General features: G+C 35.3%; 1 protein-coding gene across 1 annotated transcript in view; it reads right to left on the reverse strand.

Annotated features, from left to right (window-relative positions):
- ndst3 (N-deacetylase/N-sulfotransferase (heparan glucosaminyl) 3) overlaps positions 1-26,609 on the reverse strand; it is a 310,454-nt gene that overhangs the window by 239,040 nt on the left and 44,805 nt on the right. The window lies entirely within an intron of this gene.

Raw genomic sequence — 26,609 nt, forward strand, 5'->3', positions numbered from 1 at the left:
ATATAGACTTGTATATAGACTTGTATATAGACTTGTATATAGACTTGTATATAGACTTGTATATAGACTTGTATATACTCTTGTATATAGACCTGTATATAGACTTGTATATATAGACTTGTATATAGACTTGTATATAGACTTGCATATAGACTTGTATATAGACTTGTATATAGACTTGTATATAGACCTGTATATAGACTTGTATATAGACTTGTATATAGACTTGTATATAGACTTGTATATAGACCTGTATATAGACTTGTATATAGACTTGTATATAGACTTGTATATAGACCTGTATATAGACTTGTATATAGACTTGTATATATAGACTTGTATATAGACTTGTATATAGACTTGTATATAGACTTGTATATAGACCTGTATATAGACTTGTATATAGACTTGCATATAGACTTGTATATAGACCTGTATATAGACTTGTATATAGACCTGTATATAGACTTGTATATAGACTTGCATATAGACTTGTATATAGACTTGTATATAGACTTGTATATACTCTTGTATATAGACTTGTATATAGACTTGTATATATAGACTTGTATATAGACTTGTATATAGACTTGTATATAGACTTGTATATAGACTTGTATATAGACTTGTATATATAGACTTGTATATAGACTTGTATATAGACTTGTACATAGACTTGTATATAGACTTGTATATAGACTTGTATATAGACTTGTACATAGACTTGTATATAGACTTGACTTATATAGACTTGTATATAGACTTGTATATAGACTTGTATATACTCTTGTATATAGACTTGTATATAGACTTGTATATAGACTTGTATATAGACCTGTATATACTCTTGTATATAGACTTGTATATAGACTTGTATATAGACTTGTATATAGACTTGTATATAGACCTGTATATAGACTTGTATATAGACTTGTATATAGACTTGTATATAGACTTGTATATAGACGTGTATATAGACTTGTATATAGACTTGTATATAGACTTGTATATAGACTTGTATATAGACTTGTATATAGACTTGTATATATAGACGTGTATAAATGGTGTGTTGACACTAATAGAGAACTGCGGTACTAATTAAGTAAAAAAAAGCTACTGGTTCTTGTATTCCAGAAGTGAAAGTCGGTGGTCAACAAAGTAAGCACACACATATTCCAGCAAAAAGCAGATACGAGCAAAAAAATCCAACAATGCAAAGTAATATATCTTTATACTTGAATCCAATACAAATATTTATCGAGTGATTAAGGATTATTCGTCGGTGGAGTTCCCAAACATATCAGACTACGGTGTACTCCAGATTATAATAATCATATCAGACTATGGTGTACTCCAGATTATAATAATCATATCAGACTATGGTGTACTCCAGATTATAATAATCATATCAGACTATGGTGTACTCCAGATTATAATAATCATATCAGACTATGGTGTACTCCAGATTATAATAATCATATCAGACTATGGTGTACTCCAGATTATAATAATCATATCAGACTATGGTGTACTCCAGATTATAATAATCATATCAGACTATGGTGTACTCCAGATTATAATAATCATATCAGACTATGGTGTACTCCAGATTATAATAATCATATCAGACTATGGTGTGCTCCAGATTATAATAATCATATCAGACTATGGTGTACTCCAGATTATAATAATCATATCAGACTACGGTGTACTCCAGGTTATAATAATCATATCAGACTATGGTGTACTCCAGATTATAATAATCATATCAGACTATGGTGTACTCCAGATTATAATAATCATATCAGACTATGGTGTACTCCAGATTATAATAATCATATCAGACTATGGTGTACTCCAGATTATAATAATCATATCAGACTATGGTGTACTCCATATTATAATAATCATATCAGACTATGGTGTACTCCATATTATAATAATCATATCAGACTATGGTGTACTCCATATTATAATAATCATATCAGACTATGGTGTACTCCAGATTATAATAATCATATCAGACTATGGTGTACTCCAGATTATAATAATCATATCAGACTATGGTGTACTCCAGATTATAATAATCATATCAGACTATGGTGTACTTCAGATTATAATAATCATATCAGACTATGGTGTACTCCAGATTATAATAATCATATCAGACTATGGTGTACTCCAGATTATAATAATCATATCATGTCGTACTCCAGACGACAAAACAGATGCAACTTGTAAAAGCATGGAGGTCTACAACTTCTTTGTGAGTGTCTGGGTCAGGGTCATTGGTATCAACACTCTCCTGGGTAAATATGTATCGTGTTTGCTCAGGTAAATTTGCATTTGATGATTTCAACTCAGGGTCAAACCGCCATGTTTGTTGCTGTTGCAGGCGCCCTTTACCAGTTCACCTTGTTCCTGTCTTTATCCAAATAGAAATGCAGGTGTCAACATTGTTGCTTTACAAAACACACGTAGCAACAATGTGTCTAATTAGATACAAATAATATCAAGATAATTACTTACATGTGCATTTAGGTGCCTAGTAGCAGTAGTGAGGACATTTAGGTGCCTAGTAGCAGTAGTGAGAACATTTAGGTGCCTAGTAGCAGTAGTGAGAACATTTAGGTGCCTAGTAGCAGTAGTGAGGACATTTAGGTGCCTAGTAGCAGTAGTGAGGACATTTAGGTGCCTAGTAGCAGTAGTGAGAACATTTAGGTGCCTAGTAGCAGTAGTGAGAACATTTAGGTGCCTAGTAGCAGTAGTGAGAACATTTAGGTGCCTAGTAGCAGTAGTGAGAACATTTAGGTGCCTAGTAGCAGTAGTGAGGACATTAGGTGCCTAGTAGCAGTAGTGAGAACATTTAGGTGCCTAGTAGCAGTAGTGAGAACATTTAGGTGCCTAGTAGCAGTAGTGAGGACATTTAGGTGCCTAGTAGCAGTAGTGAGGACATTTAGGTGCCTAGTAGCAGTAGTGAGAACATTTAGGTGCCTAGTAGCAGTAGTGAGAACATTTAGGTGCCCTAGTAGCAGTAGTGAGGACATTTAGGTGCCTAGTAGCAGTAGTGAGAACATTTAGGTGCCTAGTAGCAGTAGTGAGGACATTTAGGTGCCTAGTAGCAGTAGTGAGAACATTTAGGTGCCTAGTAGCAGTAGTGAGGACATTTAGGTGCCTAGTAGCAGTAGTGAGAACATTTAGGTGCCTAGTAGCAGTAGTGAGAACATTTAGGTGCCTAGTAGCAGTAGTGAGAACATTTAGGTGCCTAGTAGCAGTAGTGAGGACATTTAGGTGCCTAGTAGCAGTAGTGAGGACATTTAGGTGCCTAGTAGCAGTAGTGAGGACATTTAGGTGCCTAGTAGCAGTAGTGAGGACATTTAGGTGCCTAGTAGCAGTAGTGAGAACATTTAGGTGCCTAGTAGCAGTAGTGAGAACATTTAGGTGCCTAGTAGCAGTAGTGAGAACATTTAGGTGTCTAGTACCAGTAGTGAGAACATTTAGGTGCCTAGTAGCAGTAGTGAGGACATTTAGGTGCCTAGTAGCAGTAGTGAGGACATTTAGGCACACAAACAATTATGATAAATGCAGCCAATATTACACACAGAAAATGTGTCATGAGACATGCAAATATAAATTAAACACACAGAGGACATAAGTAAAATAAATTAAATGAGTTCAAATATAGCTACAAATAAGGCATGATGATGCAATATGTACATACAGATAGCCTAAATAGCATGTTAGCATGGATTAGCTTGCCTGATTTGCAATCCACGCAAGTAAATAACATCGACAAAGCTTGTGCATTCACGCACAGTATAAAACGTTTGGTGGACAAAATGAGACAAAGAAGGAGTGGCATAAAACCTGTCAGAGAAAGTTACAAATGTAAACAAAGTGTTGCATCACAGTCCACACAATCGCTTAAATGAGTAGGATCAATCAATCAATCAATCAATGTTTATTTATATAGCCCTAAATCACAAAAGTCTCAAAGGGCTGCATAAAATGTTGCTGGCAAAATACTCTCATCAGTGAAGCATAAACACAAACATATTAAACAGTAAATGAACAAGTACATTAATAATCCATTTTCTACCGCTTGTCCCTGATAATTTTGGCAAAATAATAGAATACGTACTTAGATTGTCTAGTATGTTCACTATTTTATTTAGTGACACAATTCTTCTTTGATTGCAAAAAGAAACATGTTTAATGTATTTTTTTTTAAAAATAAAGCCAATAATAACATTTATTAGTGATCCCCTTTATTTTGAAAAGTATTGAAAAACATTTTGGTACTGGTACCAAAATAGCGGTATTGGTATAACCTTAGCAGCTACTATTAGCATCTCTAATTGTATGCAAAATGACATTTTAAATAGAAATCTAAGAATAATGCAGTGCTTCCCAATGATTGTCTGTGACGTTCACTCTCTGTGGTGACTACAAATAGTGCCATGTATCCATGAAATTGTTACAAGTACACCTCTGTCACAAAGTGGCTGCGTTGGCAGAGGTGGTTATTGTCAGCATGCAAAGGACCAGCAGGAAGTGACGTGCAGGTGAGAATATTTCATCCTTAACAAAGGCAAAAATACACAAGAAGTTGTCACACCCGCTAGGAAGGTGTGGCGCTCACGGCTAGCTTAGCTTTAGCAGCAAAAGAACAAAAAGGTATTGACGCAAAGCAGGAAGGTGACGTGTCGCGTGTAGCAAACAATGATCCAAAGGGGAGTGATTAACAGGTGGGGACACTAATCACTAATCAGCAAACATAAACAGGTGTGTCTAATCAGCGCTCCTAGCAACAAGAAAGTAAACAAACAGAACATTCAACTGAAAATAAGAACCAAAAGACAAAATAAGACATGAGCTGGGACAGAATTCTTATTAACAAGAAATATACATCAAGCAACAACTATTAACATCGTTTTTACGCTGCAAAATAAAATATTAAAATTCAGATCCCTAAGTGGATCCATTTAGACTAAGTGTAGTCCGGGGGCCAATTGTGGATCGCGGGTTGTTGTCTGTTGATTTTTGATTTTTTTTTAAACAGCAAAAGTTGAAAAAAAGAGCAAAAATGTGTATGATGCTCAATAATATTAATAATAATAATATGCAGGCTGTTTGGAAACATATTAAGATATTTAAAAGGACAAATATATACACGACCTTCAGTATTTGGGAAAAGGTTTGGGACTGATTTAGGTAGGTCATGTTTTGTAATATAGACGGGGGTACAAGAGATTTAGGTAGGTCATGTTTTATAATATAGACGGGGTACAAGAGATTTAGGTAGGTCATGTTTTATAATATAGACGGGGGTACAAGAGATTTAGGTAGGTCATGTTTTATAATATAGACGGGGGTACAAGAGATTTAGGTAGGTCATGTTTTGTAATATAGACGGGGGTACAAGAGATTTAGGTAGGTCATGTTTTTATAATATAGACGGGGGTACAAGAGATTTAGGTAGGTCATGTTTTATAATATAGACGGGGGTACAAGAGATTTAGGTAGGTCATGTTTTTATAATATAGACGGGGGTACAAGAGATTTAGGTAGGTCATGTTTTGTAATATAGACGGGGGTACAAGAGATTTAGGTAGGTCATGTTTTGTAATATAGACGGGGGTACAAGAGATTTAGGTAGGTCATGTTTTATAATATAGACGGGGGTACAAGAGATTTAGGTAGGTCATGTTTTATAATATAGACGGGGTACAAGAGATTTAGGTAGGTCATGTTTTATAATATAGACGGGGGTACAAGAGATTTAGGTAGGTCATGTTTTATAATATAGACGGGGGTACAAGAGATTTAGGTAGGTCATGTTTTATAATATAGACGGGGGTACAAGAGATTTAGGTAGGTCATGTTTTATAATATAGACGGGGGTACAAGAGATTTAGGTAGGTCATGTTTTATAATATAGACGGGGGTACAAGAGATTTAGGTAGGTCATGTTTTGTAATATAGACGGGGGTACAAGAGATTTAGGTAGGTCATGTTTTGTAATATAGATGGGGGTACAAGAGATTTAGGTAGGTCATGTTTTATAATATAGACGAAAAAAGTAGAAGTGAGATTATTACGCTGGTGGCTATTTATGGCTACCACGCATATTTCCGATAGTTAACAATAGCATTAGCATTAGCATTTTAATTTCAGCCTCGAAAGTCACTTACTAGTCCAGCAGGAACAGAACCAAGGCAGCATCGGTCTGAAATTCTTCATCTTTGAGTTCAACAAGTGAAAGTTGGGGCAATGTTGATCCCGACTGTCCTTTTATCCGGATAAAGCTCCGTTTTTGTCTTTTTTTGTCTTCTCAGTCAAAACTTTTCGTTTCTTTGGTTCTTTGGAGCTTCGGCCATGATAGCAGTAATTGCACGTAGGCGTTTGCATTGACTTGTCTTTTGAACCAATGGGAAAAGGGGGCGTGGCCTATGCCGTAAAGCACATTTGTAGTTTTTGGGTGGCAGAGTTCCTCCTCAAAGTGCCAGTGAAAAGCAACACAGACCCCCAACATTCAACCATGTATCCTCCCAAAAGATGGGAAAATATTTCATGAAGGTTGAAAAGTTACTCGGTACGTGGAGAAGGATTTCCTTTACAAATAAAACGTGACCATCAAAAAATATTTACAAGAAAATAAAGTTTCTATGAGACAAAATGGCTAACTAAAAATAGAGTGAGATCAAAGTGCAAACAAGTGCAACGATAATACGGCACACTCTACAAGGAACACAGTATTTATTACTGTATTTATTACAGTATTTATTACAGCATTTATTACAGCATTTATTACAGTATTTATGAGAAACATTTCATGGCAGCAGCCAAAGTGTTCCAATGAATCGTGAGAGAAAATTAGCATCTATCTAAATCACACAAAGAGGATAAACGTTGTAAAAGAAAGAAATGAGTGTATTTTTACCAGGTTGCCATGGTAATGATATCAGTGGCAAGGTTCCATGAATAGACTTCTTCCCCCTGCTGTTATTCTAGACAGCGCAGATATCAATCTAGGCGCACTCTATTGATTGGCCAAAGAAATCTCCCCTTAATGTTGTTGGGGGCGGCCTTCGGAGAACATTTATCCGTCAACAGTTCCGGGAATGGCAAGGTCGATACAGGCGTTGGTATCGGAAGGAAGCTGCCATCATTAAAATAGTAACTGCTTGGTGTTGACAACAAGGTGTGCAGACGTGCTGACCTACTACCACGTGGACATAATGAACATCAAGGTTAGAAACTCCCAACATGGACAAAGAAGTCTCAGGCTGTAGTCAACAGGAGTCACGGATGAGGAACTGGAGGACCTCCAGACTGTGTGTCTTTGTTGCAGCTTTGGGTTAGGGTTAGGGTTAGGGTGTATACCGAGTACCGCTATCTTTTTTACCCAAAACTAATTCTTGACTAATGATACCATGATTTGTTTGATCCATCGCAGCTATGACTTGCACTGCAAAAAAGAGCTGAGAAAATGTAAAATAAACATATTTTTATACAAATATATAATTTTAAAAAATTGTTACATCATTTCAATTATTTATACTATTATAATTAGGGATGTCCGATAATATCGGCCTGCCGATATTATCAGCCGATAAATGCGTTAAAATGTAATATCGGAAATTATCGGTATCGTTTTTTTAATTATCTGCATCGTTTTTTTTTTGTTTGTTTTTTAATTAAATCAACATAAAAAACACAAGATACACTTACAATTAGTGCACCAACCCAAAAAACCTCCCTCCCCCATTTCTTTCTGTTATCAATATTCTGCTTCCTACATTATATATCAATATATATATCAATACAGTCTGCAAGGGATACAGTCCGTGCTTCCTACATTATATATCAATATATATCAATACAGTCTGCAAGGGATACAGTCCGTGCTTCCTACATTATATATCAATATATATCAATACAGTCTGCAAGGGATACAGTCTGTGCTTCCTACATTATATATCAATATATATCAATACAGTCTGCAAGGGATACAGTCCGTGCTTCCTACATTATATATCAATATATATATCAATACAGTCTGCAAGGGATACAGTCTGTGCTTCCTACATTATATATCAATATATATCAACACAGTCTGCAAGGGATACAGTCTGTGCTTCCTACATTATATATCAATATATATCAATACAGTCTGCAAGGGATACAGTCCGTAAGCACACATGATTGTGCGTGCTGCTGCTCCACTAATAGTACTAACCTTTAACAGTTAATTTTACTCATTTTCATTAATTACTAGTTTCTATGTAACTGTTTTTATATTGTTTTACTTTCTTTTTTATTCAAGAAAATGTTTTTAATTTAGTTATCTTATTTATTTTTTTTTTTTAAAAAGTACCTTATCTTCACCATACCTGGTTGTCCAAATTAGGCATAATAATGTGTTAATTCCATGACTGCATAGATCGGTTGATATCGGTATCGGTTGATATTGGTATCGGTTGATATCGGTATCTGTAATTAAAGAGTTGGACAATATCGGAATATCGGATATCGGCAAAAAGCCATTATCGGACATCCCTAATTATAATATAACATTTTAGTAAAAAAGACTTAAATCTCATGAAATGATGCGTCCATGCAGCTAGCATCCATGCACCTTTACTGAGTGTTGTTAAAAGGAAAGGCCATGTAACACGCTGGTGAAAATGCCTTTTTTCCAATGTGTTGCTGCCATTACAGTGTAAATTCATGATTATTTGCAAAAAAGAACAAAGTTTCTGAGTGTGAACATGAAATATCTTGTCTTTGCAGTCTATTCAATTGAATATAAGTTGAAAAGGATTTCTTTTTATTGACCATTTACACAACTTGACAACTTCACTGCTTTTGGCTTGTGTACATCAACTTAGGGTTAACTTAGGGTTAGGGTTACCGTATTTCCTTGAATTTCCGTCGGGAATATAGTATTCGCCTGCCTAGAATTACAGCCGGGTAAAACTCGTTTCGCAAAATAATTAGCGCATGCTTGACACTTCCGCCGGGTCAAATATAAGTCATTAAATGACTTCCGCCTCCTGGTGGTAGAGGGCGCTAGTGATCCTTCTTGCGACTGCTGGTACTGCAGAAGACCGGCGCTGCAGAAGAAGACAACAAGCAGCAAGAGTGAGGAGCCATTGTTTGCTTGCACTTTTACCATGGAAGATTACATATCTAAAATAAAACAGTTTTCTAAACTGGGCTTTCAATCGAAGCAGGAGGTAATACTTAAAGGAAGATCTCCATCGAGACAGAGAGACTTTTAAAACTGAAGAAAGATAAGGAAGACTTCTATAGGAGCTGCACATGGACTCATTTATACCTAAAGGTAAGACCATAATAACGTTTTTTTTTTATTAAATGTGCTTTTCATGATAAGGTAAGCGCTGGGGTGAGAAGAGGTTTTAAAATAATTAACGCATGCTTGCCAATCCCGCACGCTTTTGGTAAACGCAGGAGTGAGAAGAGGTTTTAAATTAATTAGCGCCCCTGGGGCTATTCAAGGAAATAAGGTAAGTCATATAAAAACTTAATGGAGGTGTTTGTTTATTTGTAAAGCTTTCTAGGCAGAATAGAGCGACTCCTCCAGGATCCATTGCAAGTGGACTTTTGATCCCATTGATTTACTATTTAGAATGCATAAACAAGTAAAACATATGTGTTCTTGTCCTACATAAGGATTGGTAATTATAGGCAACATTCCCAAAAAAAAGTGCAGTTCCACTTAAAAGGTCCTATAGTGCAAAACCAACTGTTCTTACCAAGTGGTACCTGCTGTTGTGCATTTGGGATCTGCATAAATCCCACAAATATGAAATCAAAGCGTGGCAGCATTGCGGAGATAAATATAAAACAATATTGCCTTCCTTCATTCTTCCGTCAAGCGAGCCATTTGGAATGTGCACAATTGGTGATGTCACCATTTGGGAACCCCGTCAGCAGATTATCCACTTTTAGTTTACGTAGCGGTATTTGTAGTCAACATGCCCAAGATACGGTGAAAACAGTAAGTAATAACAGTAGGTCAGAAATGTGTGAATGATACGTTAGCAATGTTAGCTCGAGTTGTTGTGTAACTAGCTTAGCCTTCTATGATAAGACAAAACCATCACCGTCCTCCGGCAAAATAAACAATGATTTTCCTAAAAACTCGATCAAACATGGCGGAACAGCCAATCAGAGTCCACCTTTTAACGGCGATCAAAGGTGTGCAGACGTAAACAGAATTGTTTGCTAAAACCAGAAAGTAAATGTGGAAATGTGCGTGATGTGACTGAGATGCTGTCGTTGAGAGGAAAAAGGGAAATCATGTTGACCGTGCAGCCAGGGGCCAGCCAGGGGCCAGCCAGGGTCCAGCCAGGGGCCAGCCAGGGGCCAGCCAGGGTCCAGCCAGGGGCCAGCCAGGGGCCAGCCAGGGGCCAGCCAGGGGCCAGCCAGGGTCCAGCCAGGGGCCCACCCTCTAGCCCTGCATCTCTGTGTCTGCTTCCAGGACACACCTCAAACTACCAAACTAACTCCAAAATTAAGAGCTGAACAGTTCCCGAAAGTCAGGTTATGTTTTGCTTTTGCACATTTGATGACTTCTTGTCTTCCAAAAGCTGTGCAAAAACACCGTGCTAATAATGCTAATGCTAATGCTAGGAAGTTGTGGAGGCAACCAGCGATCTTCATTGGCAAGGTAATCATAGGTAGCAGCTTCTAATGCTGTAGTTTAGGGGTGTCCAAACTCTTGGACTTGGGGGCCACATTGGGCTATTAAAATGTGGCCGGGGGCCAAGAGCATGGAGAGTGTGTGTGTGTGTGTGTGTGTGTGTGTGTGTGTGTGTGTGTGTGTGTGTGTGTGTGTGTGTATACATATTACATCAATATGATGGATGTATAATTCATACAGTTGGATATGTAGAGTATGTGAAAGTTGGACTCCTACCTTGTTTACTTCCATGATGACCTTCTTAAAGTTTTGTAAAAAATCAGAACGATCAAGCAGCTAAAATGCAGCCAAGGTGAACACGTGTGGAGAGTGTTTGACATGTTTCCCATCATGCACTCTGATAGGTGGACATGTTGACATGTTTCCCATCATGCACTCTAATAGGTGGACATGTTGACATGTTTCCCATCATGCACTCTAATAGGTGGAATTGTATCTTTGGAGGTACGTTGTAACCACTATTATAACATTGGTTGTGTTACTGGTGTGTTGTGCATGAACTCGTGTTACTGGTGTGTTGTGCATGAACTTGTGTTACTGGTGTGTTGTGCATGAACTCGTGTTACTGGTGTGTTGTGCATGAACTTGTGTAACTGGTGTGTTGTGCATGAACTTGTGTTACTGGTGTGTTGTGCATGAACTCGTGTTACTGGCGTGTTGTGCATGAACTTGTGTAACTGGTGTGTTGTGCATGAACTTGTGTTACTGGTGTGTTGTGCATGAACTTGTGTTACTGGCGTGTTGTGCATGAACTTGTGTAACTGGTGTGTTGTGCATGAACTTGTGTTACTGGTGTGTTGTGTATGAACTCGTGTTACTGGCGTGTTGTGCATGAACTTGTGTAACTGGTGTGTTGTGCATGAACTTATGTTACTGGTGTGTTGTGTATGAACTTGTGTTACTGGCGTGTTGTGCATGAACTTGTGTTACTGGTGTGTTGTGCATGAACTTGTGTTGCTGGTGTGTTGTGCATGAACTTGTGTTACTGGTGTGTTGTGCATGAACTCGTGTTGCTGGTGTGTTGTGCATGAACTTGTGTTACTGGTGTGTTGTGCATGAACTTGTGTTGCTGGTGTGTTGTGCATGAACTTGTGTTACTGGTGTGTTGTGCATGAACTTGTGTTACTGGTGTGTTGTGCATGAACTTGTGTTACTGGTGTGTTGTGCATGAACTTGTGTTACTGGTGTGTTGTGCATGAACTTGTGTTACTGGTGTGTTGTGCATGAACTTGTGTTGCTGGTGTGTTGTGCATGAACTTGTGTTACTGGTGTGTTGTGCATGAACTTGTGTTACTGGTGTGTTGTGCATGAACTTGTGTTACTGGTGTGTTGTGCATGAACTTGTGTTGCTGGTGTGTTGTGCATGAACTTGTGTTACTGGTGTGTTGTGCATGAACTTGTGTTACTGGTGTGTTGTGCATGAACTTGTGTTGCTGGTGTGTTGTGCATGAACTTGTGTTACTGGTGTGTTGTGCATGAACTTGTGTTACTGGTGTGTTGTGCATGAACTTGTGTTGCTGGTGTGTTGTGCATGAACTTGTGTTACTGGTGTGTTGTGCATGAACTTGTGTTACTGGTGTGTTGTGCATGAACTTGTGTTGCTGGTGTGTTGTGCATGAACTTGTGTTACTGGTGTGTTGTGCATGAACTTGTGTTACTGGTGTGTTGTGCATGAACTTGTGTTGCTGGTGTGTTGTGCATGAACTTGTGTTACTGGTGTGTTGTGCATGAACTTGTGTTACTGGTGTGTTGTGCATGAACTTGTTCATAAATTCATGTTCTTCGCAGCTAACAGTCATTGTCAAATGTGTTGTGGTTTAGTTTGGCAGTTATGATTGAAACATATGGGAAGAAGGAGTGTATTATTATTATTATTATTATACATTGTGCTTTCACTCCTTGCAAAATGTGTCCATTGTTGGCCCTGGAGAGGACGTTGACAAACGCCAGCCTTGAACACGCAACCTTCCACTTTACATTTGTGGCTGGTGGTCTGCAGAAGTGCTTCTTCTTGTAATGTGGAGGAAACATGTGTAATTACACTTCACCCACTGACACTCATTTACATACAAACACAATCCCGCTCCTTCATTATCTCTCAATTCCATTCTTGTCGGCCATGATATTCTCACTGCTATATATATTTCCTTCAAGCTGTTTCTCAGCACTGCTGCATAATTACAAGCAGCTCTTTTCACTCATCTCTTTCTTTCTCCAGTCAGTCTCTGTGAAGAGTTGGCTCGTACCGCTCAGAAGATTAATTCTTTTTTGTCTCCCAGTGTTGCCTTCAGTTGTCCTCAGCATCAACCTCTGCACTGTCACAAATAGGAAGGCATTAGGAGCCTCTTTTTCACCCTCCACACACTTTTGACACTTTCGGACCATGCCTGTACTTTATGGTATATATATATATATATATATATATATATATATATATATATATATATATATATATATATATATATATATATATATATATATACATACAAACTCGTCCCAACTCCATGTTCCTCACGGACATGACAGAAGACGGATTCATGAAAACTGTGAATAAATATAAATCTAAGACCTCAACTAATTGATATTGAAATGTTAAAAAAAAGTTTAGTGAAGAAATATCAGAACCTCTAACGTATATCTATCATTTCAAATTCACAAACAAAATGAAAATAGCAAAAGTTGTAGCACTTTAGACAAACAGCAGTTCACAAACTATAAAGCTGTTTCCTTACTTACACAATTGTTTTAAATCTTTGAAAAAAGATTGAACAGATTCAAGAAATTCCTAACTAAAGTGGAACGCTCATGGACGGTGAGGATCCCTTTGTGCCTCCACCCGAGACCATCACCTAACGTGGCAGCATGACAATGCACACCCCCGTGTTGCAAGGACAGATTGGTGAACAATATTTGAGAGGAATACATCTTTTGTGTATCTTGTAAACATGTAATATCTTTGAGTTCAACTCATGAAAAATAGGAGCACAAACAAACATGTTTGTTGAGTATCAGAACTTCTCTTCTGCACTGTGGAATAAAGAAATAATACTAATAATAAATATCTTGAAGATGAACATCACTTATGGTGCCTAGAAGCTTCTTCTCTCCCAAATATGCTCCAAGTGGGCCACGAGGCGTTGGAGGCAAACTTGCACACGTCGGGCTAAATTGTCAATTAGTGGAAGACTTTGGGGATTTCCCTCATTTTTGCTGTGATTGCTGCCTTCAGTTTACCAAACCTTGTGGCAAACTTTACCCTGGAGATGACCCCACTGATGAAGAACCTGGGTGTGCCCACTCAGCGACTCACCTCATGCTCATCCACACTTGCTCTTCTGACAAATATCACATTGATTTGTGGATCCTGCTTTTTTCTGGGGGTGACTTTTGTACTAGCACAGGTAAGACAAAGGTAAGTATTTCCAGCCCACTGTGACATCACACTGTGCCCACTGGTAAACAAACACCCACCTTGCGACCGCCAGTCAACACTAGAATGTCCACCTCACAACATTTGTCCGTCTGTGACATCACAAATGGCCACTTTCATAAATCACAACATTCAAAACTGTGCCAGTTTACCTGCAAATCCAACAACTCTCTGATTTGACCCTAGGGCTGGACAACTAAACTAAAGCAATAAGTATTGTGATAGACATGTCATCCATGTCAATAAATAATGATGATAGACATGTCATCCATGTCAATAAATAATGATGATAGACATGTCATCCATGTCAATAAATAATGATGATTGACATGTCATCCATGTCAATAAATAATGATGATAGACATGTCATCCATGTCAATAAATAATGATGATAGACATGTCATCCATGTCAATAAATAATGATGATAGACATGTCATCCATGTCAATAAATAATGATGATAGACATGCCATCCATGTCAATAAATAATGATGATAGACATGTCATCCATATCAATAAATGTTGATGATAGACATGTCATCCATGTCAATAAATAATGATGATTGACATGTCATCCATGTCAATAAATAATGAGGATAGACATGTCATCCATGTCAATAAATAATGATGATAGACATGTCATCCATGTCAATAAATAATGATGATTGACATGTCATCCATGCCAATAAATAATGATGATAGACATGTCATCCATGCCAATAAATAATGATGATAGACATGTCATCCATGTCAATAAATAATGATGATAGACATGTCATCCATGTCAATAAATAATGATGATAGACATGTCATCTATGTCAATAAATAATGATGATAGACATGTCATCCATGTCAATAAATAATGATGATAGACATGTCATCCATGTCAATAAATAATGATGATAGACATGTCATCCATGTCAATAAATAATGATGATAGACATGTCATCCATGTCAATAAATAATGATGATAGACATGTCATCCATGTCAATAAATAATGATGATAGACATGTCATCCATGCCAATAAATAATGATGATAGACATGTCATCCATGTCAATAAATAATGATGATAGACATGTCATCCATGTCAATAAATAATGATGATAGACATGTCATCCATGTCAATAAATAATGATGATAGACATGTCATCCATGTCAATAAATAATGATGATAGACATGTCATCCATGTCAATAAATAATGATGATAGACATGTCATCCATGTCAATAAATAATGATGATAGACATGTCATCCATGTCAATAAATAATGATGATAGACATGTCATCCATGTCAATAAATAATGATGATAGACATGTCATCCATGTCAATAAATAATGATGATAGACATGTCATCCATGTCAATAAATAATGATGATAGACATGTCATCCATGTCAATAAATAATGATGATAGACATGTCATCCATGTCAATAAATAATGATGATAGACATGTCATCCATGTCAATAAATAATGATGATAGACATGTCATCCATGTCAATAAATAATGATGATAGACATGTCATCCATGTCAATAAATAATGATGATAGACATGTCATCCATGTCAATAAATAATGATGATAGACATGTCATCCATGTCAATAAAATAATGATGATAGACATGTCATCCATGTCAATAAATATTGATGATAGACATGTCATCCATGTCAATAAATATTGATGATAGACATGTCATCCATGTCAATAAATAATGATGATTGACATGTCATCCATGTCAATAAATAATGATGATAGACATGTCATCCATGTCAATAAATATTGATGATAGACATGTCATCCATGTCAATAAATAATGATGATTGACATGTCATCCATGCCAATAAATATTGATGATAGACATGTCATCCATGTCAATAAATAATGATGATTGACATGTCATCCATGCCAATAAATAATGATGATAGACATGTCATCCATGTCAATAAATAATGATGATAGACATGTCATCCATGTCAATAAATAATGATGATAGACATGTCATCCATGTCAATAAATAATGATGATAGACATGTCATCCATGTCAATAAATAATGATGATAGACATGTCATCCATGTCAATAAATATTGATGATAGACATGTCATCCATGTCAATAAATATTGATGATTGACATGTCATCCATGTCAATAAATAATGATGATTGACATGTCATCCATGCCAATAAATAATGATGATAGACATGTCATCCATGTCAATAAATAACAATGATTGACATGTCATCCATGCCAATAAATAATGATGATAGACATGTCATCCATCCATCCATCCATCTTCTACCGCTTATCCCTTATGGGGTCGCGGGGGGTGCTGGAGCCTATCTCAGCTACAATCGGGCGGAAGGCGGGGTACACCCTGGACAAGTCGCCACCTTCATCGCAGGGCCAACACAGATAGACAGACAACATTCACACTCACATTCACATGTCAATAAATAATGATGATAGACATGTCATCCATGTCAATAAATATTGATGATAGACATGTCATCCATGTCAATAAATATTGATGATAGACATGTCATCCATGTCAATAAATAATGATGATTGACATGTCATCCATGCCAATAAATAATGATGATAGACATGTCATCCATGTCAATAAATAATGATGATAGACATGTCATCCATGTCAATAAATAATGATGATAGACATGTCATCCATGTCAATAAATATTGATGATAGATATGTCATCCATGTCAATAAATATTGATGATAGACATGTTATCCATGTCAATAAATAATGATGATTGACATGTCATCCATGTCAATAAATAATGATGATAGACATGTCATCCATGTCAATAAATAATGATGATAGACATGTCATCCATGTCAATAAATAATGATGATAGACATGTCATCCATGTCAATAAATAATGATGATAGACATGTCATCCATGTCAATAAATAATGATGATAGACATGTCATCCATGCCAATAAATAATGTCTTCCTTTAAACCTTTGATCTTTTTTTTCTTCTATGTTGGGACAAACTGGAAGTTGTGAAGCATTTTTTGTTCATCTGTTCTGTCCAACCAATCATTTAGTAGATGTAGATGATCTATATCTGCTCTACATGTACTTTAAACACCATCTAGATCAGGGGTCACCAACCTTTTTGAAACCAAGGGCTACTTCTTGGGTACTGATTAATGCGAAGGGCTACCAGTTTGATACACACTTAAATAAATTGCCAGAAGTAGCCAATTTGCTCAATTTACCTTTAACTCTGTTATTATTAATAATTAATGATATTTATCTTTGTGGAAACACTGATCATCTTAATGATTTCTCACAATAAATATATATAGAAACAGATAAATATCAATATGCAACACTTTATTTTTATATTTTCTCTAAGTGCACATTTTTCAAATTGAACATTTTCAAATGATGACTTCTAAGACAGTCTTGTGAAATCACAATATCCCATTTTAACTAGCTAACCACTAACATTGTTTAACAAATCATGAATTACTTTGCACCATGTTTGTACAAATAATAACTCATGTAAAATACAAAAGTCAACTCTCAAATTTGAACTGGACACCAAATCTGTTATCTGTTTCTTTGTTAGTTAGTGGGAAGCCTGGCATTGCATGCTGTTAACTAGTGTGTTGTACTCTGGTGTGTAACTTGACACTGCAACTCTGAGTGAGTCTTGCAGATGTGCATCAGTGAGGCGTGTTCTGTGTTTGTTCTTGATGAAGTTCATGTCAGAAAAAGCTGATTCACAAAGATAAGATTTTTCCTCATTGTTTGCGGAACCTTCTTAATCTTTTGGACATATTTTCACAGCAATCTGGCCTTAAGCTTAATTATGATAAATGTAAAATGTTAAGGATCGGAAATCTAAAGGGAACGTCCTTTCGAATGGAATGCAAAGTGCCTGTTTTGTGGACAGATGGACCAGTTAACATACTTGGTGTTGTTGTCCCAGAAAATCTGGAAGATCTAGGCTCAGTAAATTATGATAATCGACTAAGAAAGCTGGACAAAATTATGCAATTATGGAAAGGGAAATCCCTAACCTCGTATGGTAAAATGTCTATTGCCAACTCGTTAATTATTCCTCAATTTATTTATTTGTTTTTGTCATTACCAACGCCATCACAAAACTTTTTTAAGATTTATGAGCGGAGGGTCTTCGATTTTGTCTGGAACGGCAAACCAGAAAAGATTAAAAGAAAGGTTTTGTACAAAAAGTATGAATATGGGGGCCTGAAACTTCTCAACCTTGAAGCTATGTGTCTGTCTTTAAAAGCATCAATTGTTCCAAAGATGTATTTAAACATTGAGTGGTACACAAATGTCCTGTTGGACAAAAAACATGTACTGTATCAAAAGAAATTGTATCCTTTTTTACAAGTGATCCCCTCCCAGAGAGTCTGCTGGGAAACATGGCGGGGTTCATAAAGGAAACAATCCACTCATAGTGGTGTTTTCAATTTGATGTGCCAGAAAAAAGAGAGGATATTTTGCAGCAGTTAATATGGATGAACTCTAATATTGTAATAGATGGAAAGCCTTTCTTTTGGAAAAATATGTTTGAAAGAGGAATCATTTTTGTCAATGATATTATCAATGAGAACGGTAAAATGATGAAGTATGATGAATTTAGAGCTATGTATGGTGATGCTTGCTCAAGCTTTTCATTTGATCAACTAACTGGAGTCATTGGGAAAAGATGGAAACAAATAATTAATTATGGAACTACTAAATTATTAATTTGTAAACCTCTAATAAGAAATTCTAGTTGGCAAAAAGGAACTAAAATAAATAGAAAAATATATCATTTCTATTTAATAAAGAAATCTTTGAAGGCTGCCTCATACAACACAAATGGAAAATGGGAGGACTTTTTTGACTGCCCGTTGCCATGGGATACCATATTCAAACTAATCTATAAAACCACTATCGATGTGCAAAATCGTTATTTTCAAATTAAAATTATTTATAACTTCTTACCCACAGGGAAAATGTTAAAATGATGGAATATGAGAGAGTCAGATGATTGCCCATTTTGTTGTCAGGAGCCTGAATCCACCCTGCATTTTTGTTTTGGTATTGTCATATTGTGTCTTTGTTTTGTCATATTGTGTCTTTGTTTTGGGTGGAAGTTGAAAAAATGTGTTTAAGGATTGGTTTGTTTATGAAGCTTAATGTGGTTTCTGTTATTTTAGGAGAGTTCATTGACAATCATGATTTAGTCAATTTAATTATAGTACTCGGTAAAATGTTTATTTTTAAGGCCAAAAACAGATATTCACTTAGTATTACTTTCTTTAAAACATTTATTCAGTATTTTCTAACTTTAGAAAGTTACATGGTTGAAAACGATAATGATGCCAAAAAACATTTAAAAAAAAGATGAGAAGTCCTCAAAGGCTTATTTTGAAAGTATAATTATGTTTATAGATCATATGATATCTGTTGTTGTGTTCCCTCATTTGAGTGACCTGGACATAATCTGGACTGTACATAAATGCTTATTTTGAAAATGTAATTTTGTTCATAAATTATATGCAATCTGTTGTGTTCCCTAATTTGTTTCTGTGTACATGAATGAAGGTGTGTGTTGCTGAGTCCCACTTGGACATTATCTGGACTGGGCCTGGTTTTAAAAACCCTTTAAACAAATCTAATATCATTGACAACCTGGTCTGTTGAAGATAAGGCCCTTTTTTAAAAAATAAAATAAAATAAGATAAATAAATAAAAAACTTTTCTTGGATAAAAAAGAAAGTAAAACAATAAAAAAATAATTAAATAAAAAATAGTAATTAATGAAAATGTTAGTGGACCAGCAGCCTATACAATCATGTTGTGTTCAGGGACTGTGGCCCTTGCAGATGTGTTGTCTATGTTGTGTTCAGGGACTGTGTCTCTTGCAGATGTGTTGTCTATGTTGTGTTCAGGGACTGTGGCCCTTGCAGATGTGTTGTCTATGTTGTGTTCAGGGACTGTGGCCCTTGCAGATGTGTTGTCTATGTTGTGTTCAGGGACTGTGGCCCTTGCAGATGTGTTGTCTATGTTGTGTTCAGGGACTGTGGCCCTTGCAGATGTGTTGTCTATGTTGTGTTCAGGGACTGTGGCCCTTGCAGATGTGTTGTCTATGTTGTGGGAACCAGAATATTGGTAGCAAAAAGAAATAACCCCTTTTGTGTGAGTGGGTGTGGATGAGTGTGCATGGGGGAGGTTGTTTGGGTTGATGCACTGATTGAAAGTGTATCTTGTGTTTTTTTCTATGTAGATTTAATTTTAAAAAAAAATAAAAAATAAATAAATATATATATATATATTTTTTTTTAATATTTAAAAAAAAAAATTTTTTTTAGAACAGGCCCGCGGGCAACTCATCTGGTCCTTACGGGTGACCTGGTGCCCGCGGGCACCGCGTTGGTGACCCCTGATCTAGATGATCTATATCTGCTGTACTTGTACTTTACACACCATATAGTAGATGTAGATGATCTATATCTGCTCTACATGTACTTTACACACCATATAGTAGATGTAGATGATCTATATCTGCTCTACATGTACTTTACACACCATATAGTAGATGTAGATGATCTATATCTGCTCTACATGTACTTTACACACCATATAGTAGATGTAGATGATCTATATCTGCTCTACATGTACTTTACACACCATATAGTAGATGTAGATGATCTATATCTGCTCTACATGTACTATACACACCATATAGTAGATGTAGATGATCTATATCTGCTGTAAATATACTTCTCTTGTTGCCTTGACTTTATGAAATGTTTAAGACACATTTTATTAAACAAAACCAGTTTTCTTTTTAGTAATATAGAAAATGATCAGATGTATTTCATGGAGGAATGTAGTCCATCATAGTCCACTGTTATTAAAAAAGTATTGATTTTGAATGGAGAATCGGTTTGAATGGAATCGTTTCCCCATCAATCAAATGGAACTGTGTGGTGCCCAAAGATTGACAGCCCGATCAGTTCCCCTTTCACACTTAGCAGATGACATCTATTTTCTACAGCAGTGATTCTCAAACTGTGCTATGCTGGCTCCATCTTGTGGTGCACCAAAGAATCACTTCATTAAATATGCAGACACAGTGTTACTGTTCAAACTGTTACAGCGGCCAAAATTAAATATACTTGTTAAATAAAACGCCTGCCTTATTTTTTATAAATACTTAGGTCTACTACACTACTGTATTTAATGTTGTCATGGTGGTACTTAATGAATACTTAGGTCTACTACACTACTGTATTTAATGTTGTCATTATGGTGGTACTTAATGAATACTTAGGTCTACTACACTACTGTATTTAATGATGTCATTATGGTGGTACTTAATGAATACTTAGGTCTACTACACTACTGTATTTAATGTTGTCATTATGGTGGTACTTAATGAATACTTAGGTCTACTACACTACTGTATTTAATGTTGTCATGGTGGTACTTAATGAATACTTAGGTCTACTACACTACTGTATTTAATGTTGTCATTATGGTGGTACTTAATGAATACTTAGGTCTACTACACTACTGTATTTAATGTTGTCATCATGGTGGTACTTAATGAATACTTAGGTCTACTACACTACTGTATTTAATGTTGTCATTATGGTGGTACTTAATGAATACTTAGGTCTACTACACTACTGTATTTAATGTTGTCATTATGGTGGTACTTAATGAATACTTAGGTCTACTACACTACTGTATTTAATGTTGTCATCATGGTGGTACTTAATGAATACTTAGGTCTACTGCACTACTGTATTTAATGTTGTCATTATGGTGGTACTTAATGAATACTTAGGTCTACTGCACTACTGTATTTAATGTTGTCATTATGGTGGTACTTAATGAATACTTAGGTCTACTACACTACTGTATTTAATGTTGTCATCATGGTGGTACTTAATGAATACTTAGGTCTACTACACTACTGTATTTAATGTTGTCATCATGGTGGTACTTAATGAATACTTAGGTCTACTACACTACTGTATTTAATGTTGTCATTATGGTGGTACTTAATGAATACTTAGGTCTACTGCACTACTGTATTTAATGTTGTCATTATGGTGGTACTTAATGAATACTTAGGTCTACTACACTACTGTATTTAATGTTGTCATCATGGTGGTACTTAATGAATACTTAGGTCTACTACACTACTGTATTTAATGTTGTCATGATGGTGGTACTTAATGAATACTTAGGTCTACTACACTACTGTATTTAATGTTGTCATTATGGTGGTACTTAATGAATACTTAGGTCTACTACACTACTGTATTTAATGTTGTCATTATGGTGGTACTTAATGAATACTTAGGTCTACTACACTACTGTATTTAATGTTGTCATGATGGTGGTACTTAATGAATACTTAGGTCTACTACACTACTGTATTTAATGTTGTCATTATGGTGGTACTTAATGAATACTTAGGTCTACTACACTACTGTATTTAAAGTTGTCATTATGGTGGTACTTAATGAATACTTAGGTCTACTACACTACTGTATTTAATGTTGTCATTATGGTGGTACTTAATGAATACTTAGGTCTACTACACTACTGTATTTAATGTTGTCATTATGGTGGTACTTAATGAATACTTAGGTCTACTACACTACTGTATTTAATGTTGTCATGATGGTGGTACTTAATGAATACTTAGGTCTACTACACTACTGTATTTAATGTTGTCATTATGGTGGTACTTAATGAATACTTAGGTCTACTACAGTACTGTATTTAATGTTGTCATTATGGTGGTACTTAATGAATACTTAGGTCTACTACACTACTGTATTTAATGTTGTCATTATGGTGGTACTTAATGAATACTTAGGTCTACTACACTACTGTATTTAATGTTGTCATTATGGTGGTACTTAATGAATACTTAGGTCTACTACACTACTGTATTTAATGATGTCATTATGGTGGTACTTAATGAATACTTAGGTCTACTACACTACTGTATTTAATGTTGTCATTATGGTGGTACTTAATGAATACTTAGGTCTACTACACTACTGTATTTAATGTTGTCATTATGGTGGTACTTAATGAATACTTAGGTCTACTACACTACTGTATTTAATGTTGTCATTATGGTGGTACTTAATGAATACTTAGGTCTACTACGCTACTGTATTTAATGTTGTCATCATGGTGGTACTTAATGAATACTTAGGTATACTACACTACTGTATTTAATGTTGTCATTATGGTGGTACTTAATGAATACTTAGGTCTACTACACTACTGTATTTAATGTTGTCATTATGGTGGTACTTAATGAATACTTAGGTCTACTACGCTACTGTAAAAGATGGATTCCAAATCTTAACAAATCAGAGTTTCCTTGCGTCCTTTTTTTTTGATTGACCTTCAATGGGTCCCCTCTTTGTCTGCATCTTTAGAAGCTCTCTCTCTCTCTCTCTCTCTCTCTCTCTCTCTCTCTCTCTCTCTCTCTCTCTCTCTCTCTCTCTCTCTCTCTCTCTCTCTCTCTCTCTCTCTCTCTCTCTCTCTCTCTCTCTCTCTCTCTCTCTCTGTGTGTGTGTGTGTAAGCACCCAACACACAGCCCGGGTGAGCTCCATTGTGCGTCCATTACAATGTGAATAAGGGGCCACTATAGCGCCATTGAGGGGTGAAGGAGGGGTGGGGGGTTGATGAAGTGCTGAGGAAACACCTCATCACGGCAAACACCTCATCACGGCAAACACTGCCTGCTGGACATTTGCCACTACAGTGGACACACTTTCTCACCAATCTGAAACACCCTTAAAGGGGAACTGCACTTGTTTGGGATTTTGCCTACAATTCACCATCTGTATGAGAGACAAGACAAGAACACACTTCTTTTCTTTTCTTTGTTTTGGAGGGGGAGGATTTAAAATATGATTAAATACACTTGAAAGATGCAGCAAATAGGAGTCACTGTTGTAGACTTAAAGGCTCTAAAACAACTTCAACATGTTTATACACACTGCAAGTATATATATATCATGTAGTAACAGACACCTTCATAACAATATGTAATATGTACAATATACACACTGCAATTATATATATCATGTAGTAACAGACACCTTCATACAATATGTAATATGTACAATATACACACTGCAAGTACGGTATATATATAATGTAGTAACAGACACCTTCATAACAATATGTAATATGTACAATATACACACTGCAAGTATATAAATCATGTAGTAACAGACACCTTCATAGCAATATGTAATATGTACAATATACACACTGCAAGTATATATATCATGTAGTAACAGACACCTTCATAACAATATGTAATATGTACAATATACACACTGCAAGTATATATATCATGTAGTAACAGACACCTTCATAACAATATGTAATATGTACAATATACACACTGCAAGTATATATATCATGTAGTAACAGACACACTTCATAACAATATGTAATATGTACAATATACACACTGCAAGTATATATATATATAATGTAGTAACAGACACCTTCATAACAATATGTAATATGTACAGTATACACACTGCAAGTATATACATCATGTAGTAACAGACACCTTCATAACAATATGAAATATGTACAATATACACACTGCAAGTATATATATATCATGTAGTAACAGACACACTTCATAACAATATGTAATATGTACAATATACACACTGCAAGTATATATATCATGTAGTAACAGACACCTTCATAACAATATGTAATATGTACAATATACACACTGCAAGTATATATATATCATGTAGTAACAGACACCTTCATAACAATATGTAATATGTACAATATACACACTGCAAGTATATATATCATGTAGTAACAGACACCTTCATAACAATATGTAATATGTACAATATACACACTGCAAGTATATATTATCATGTAGTAACAGACACCTTCATAACAATATGTAATATGTACAATATACACACTGCAAGTATATATATCATGTAGTAACAGACACCTTCATAACAATATGTAATATGTACAATATACACACTGGCAAGTATATATATCATGTAGTAACAGACACCTTCATAACAATATGTAATATGTACAATATACACACTGCAAGTATATATATATATAATGTAGTAACAGGACACCTTCATAACAATATGTAATATGTACAATATACACACTGCAAGTATATATATCAATTGTAGTAACAGACACTTCATAACAATAGTAATATGTACAATATAACACACTGCAAGTATATATATATCATGTAGTAACAGACACCTTCATAACAATATGTAATATGTACAATATACACACTGCAAGTATATATATATCATGTAGTAACAGACACCTTCATAACAATATGTAATATGTACAATATACACACTGCAAGTATATATATATCATGTAGTAACAGACCACCTTCATAACAATATGTAATATGTACAATATACACACTGCAAGTATATATATCATGTAGTAACAGACACCTTCATAACAATATGTAATAGTACAATATACACACTGCAAGTATATATAATCATGTAGTAACAGACACCTTCATAACAATATGTAATATGTACAATATACACACTGCAAGTATATATATATAATGTAGTAACAGACACCTTCATAACAATATGTAATATGTACAATATACACACTGCAAGTATATATATCATGTAGTAACAGACACCTTCATAACAATATGTAATATGTACAATATACACACTGCAAGTATATATAATATCATGTAGTAACAGACACCTTCATAACAATATGTAATATGTACAATATACACACTGCAAGTATATATATATCATGTAGTAACAGACACCTTCATAACAATATGTAATATGTACAATATACACACTGCAAGTATATATATATATCATGTAGTTACAGACACCTTCATAACAATATGTAATATGTACAATATACACACTGCAAGTATATATATAATGTAGTAACAGACACCTTCATTACAATATGTAATATGTACAATATACACACTGCAAGTATATATATCATGTAGTAACAGACACCTTCATAACAATATGTAATATGTACAATATACACACTGCAAGTATATATAATAATGTAGTAACAGACACCTTCATAACAATATGTAATATGTACAATATACACACTGCAAGTATATATATATATAATGTTAGTAACAGACACCTTCATTAACACATTTGTATATAATACATATAGTTACACACTGCAAGTATATATATAATGGTAGTAACAGACACCTTCATAACAACTATGTAATATGTACAATATACACAACTTGCAAGTATATATATCATGTAGTAACAGACACCTTCATAACAATATGTAATATGTACAATATACACACTGCAAGTATATATATCATGTAGTAACAGACACCTTCATAACAATA

Source organism: Entelurus aequoreus, linkage group LG18 (genome assembly GCF_033978785.1).
Source record: "Entelurus aequoreus isolate RoL-2023_Sb linkage group LG18, RoL_Eaeq_v1.1, whole genome shotgun sequence".
NCBI classification, from domain to species: Eukaryota; Metazoa; Chordata; class Actinopteri; order Syngnathiformes; family Syngnathidae; genus Entelurus; species Entelurus aequoreus.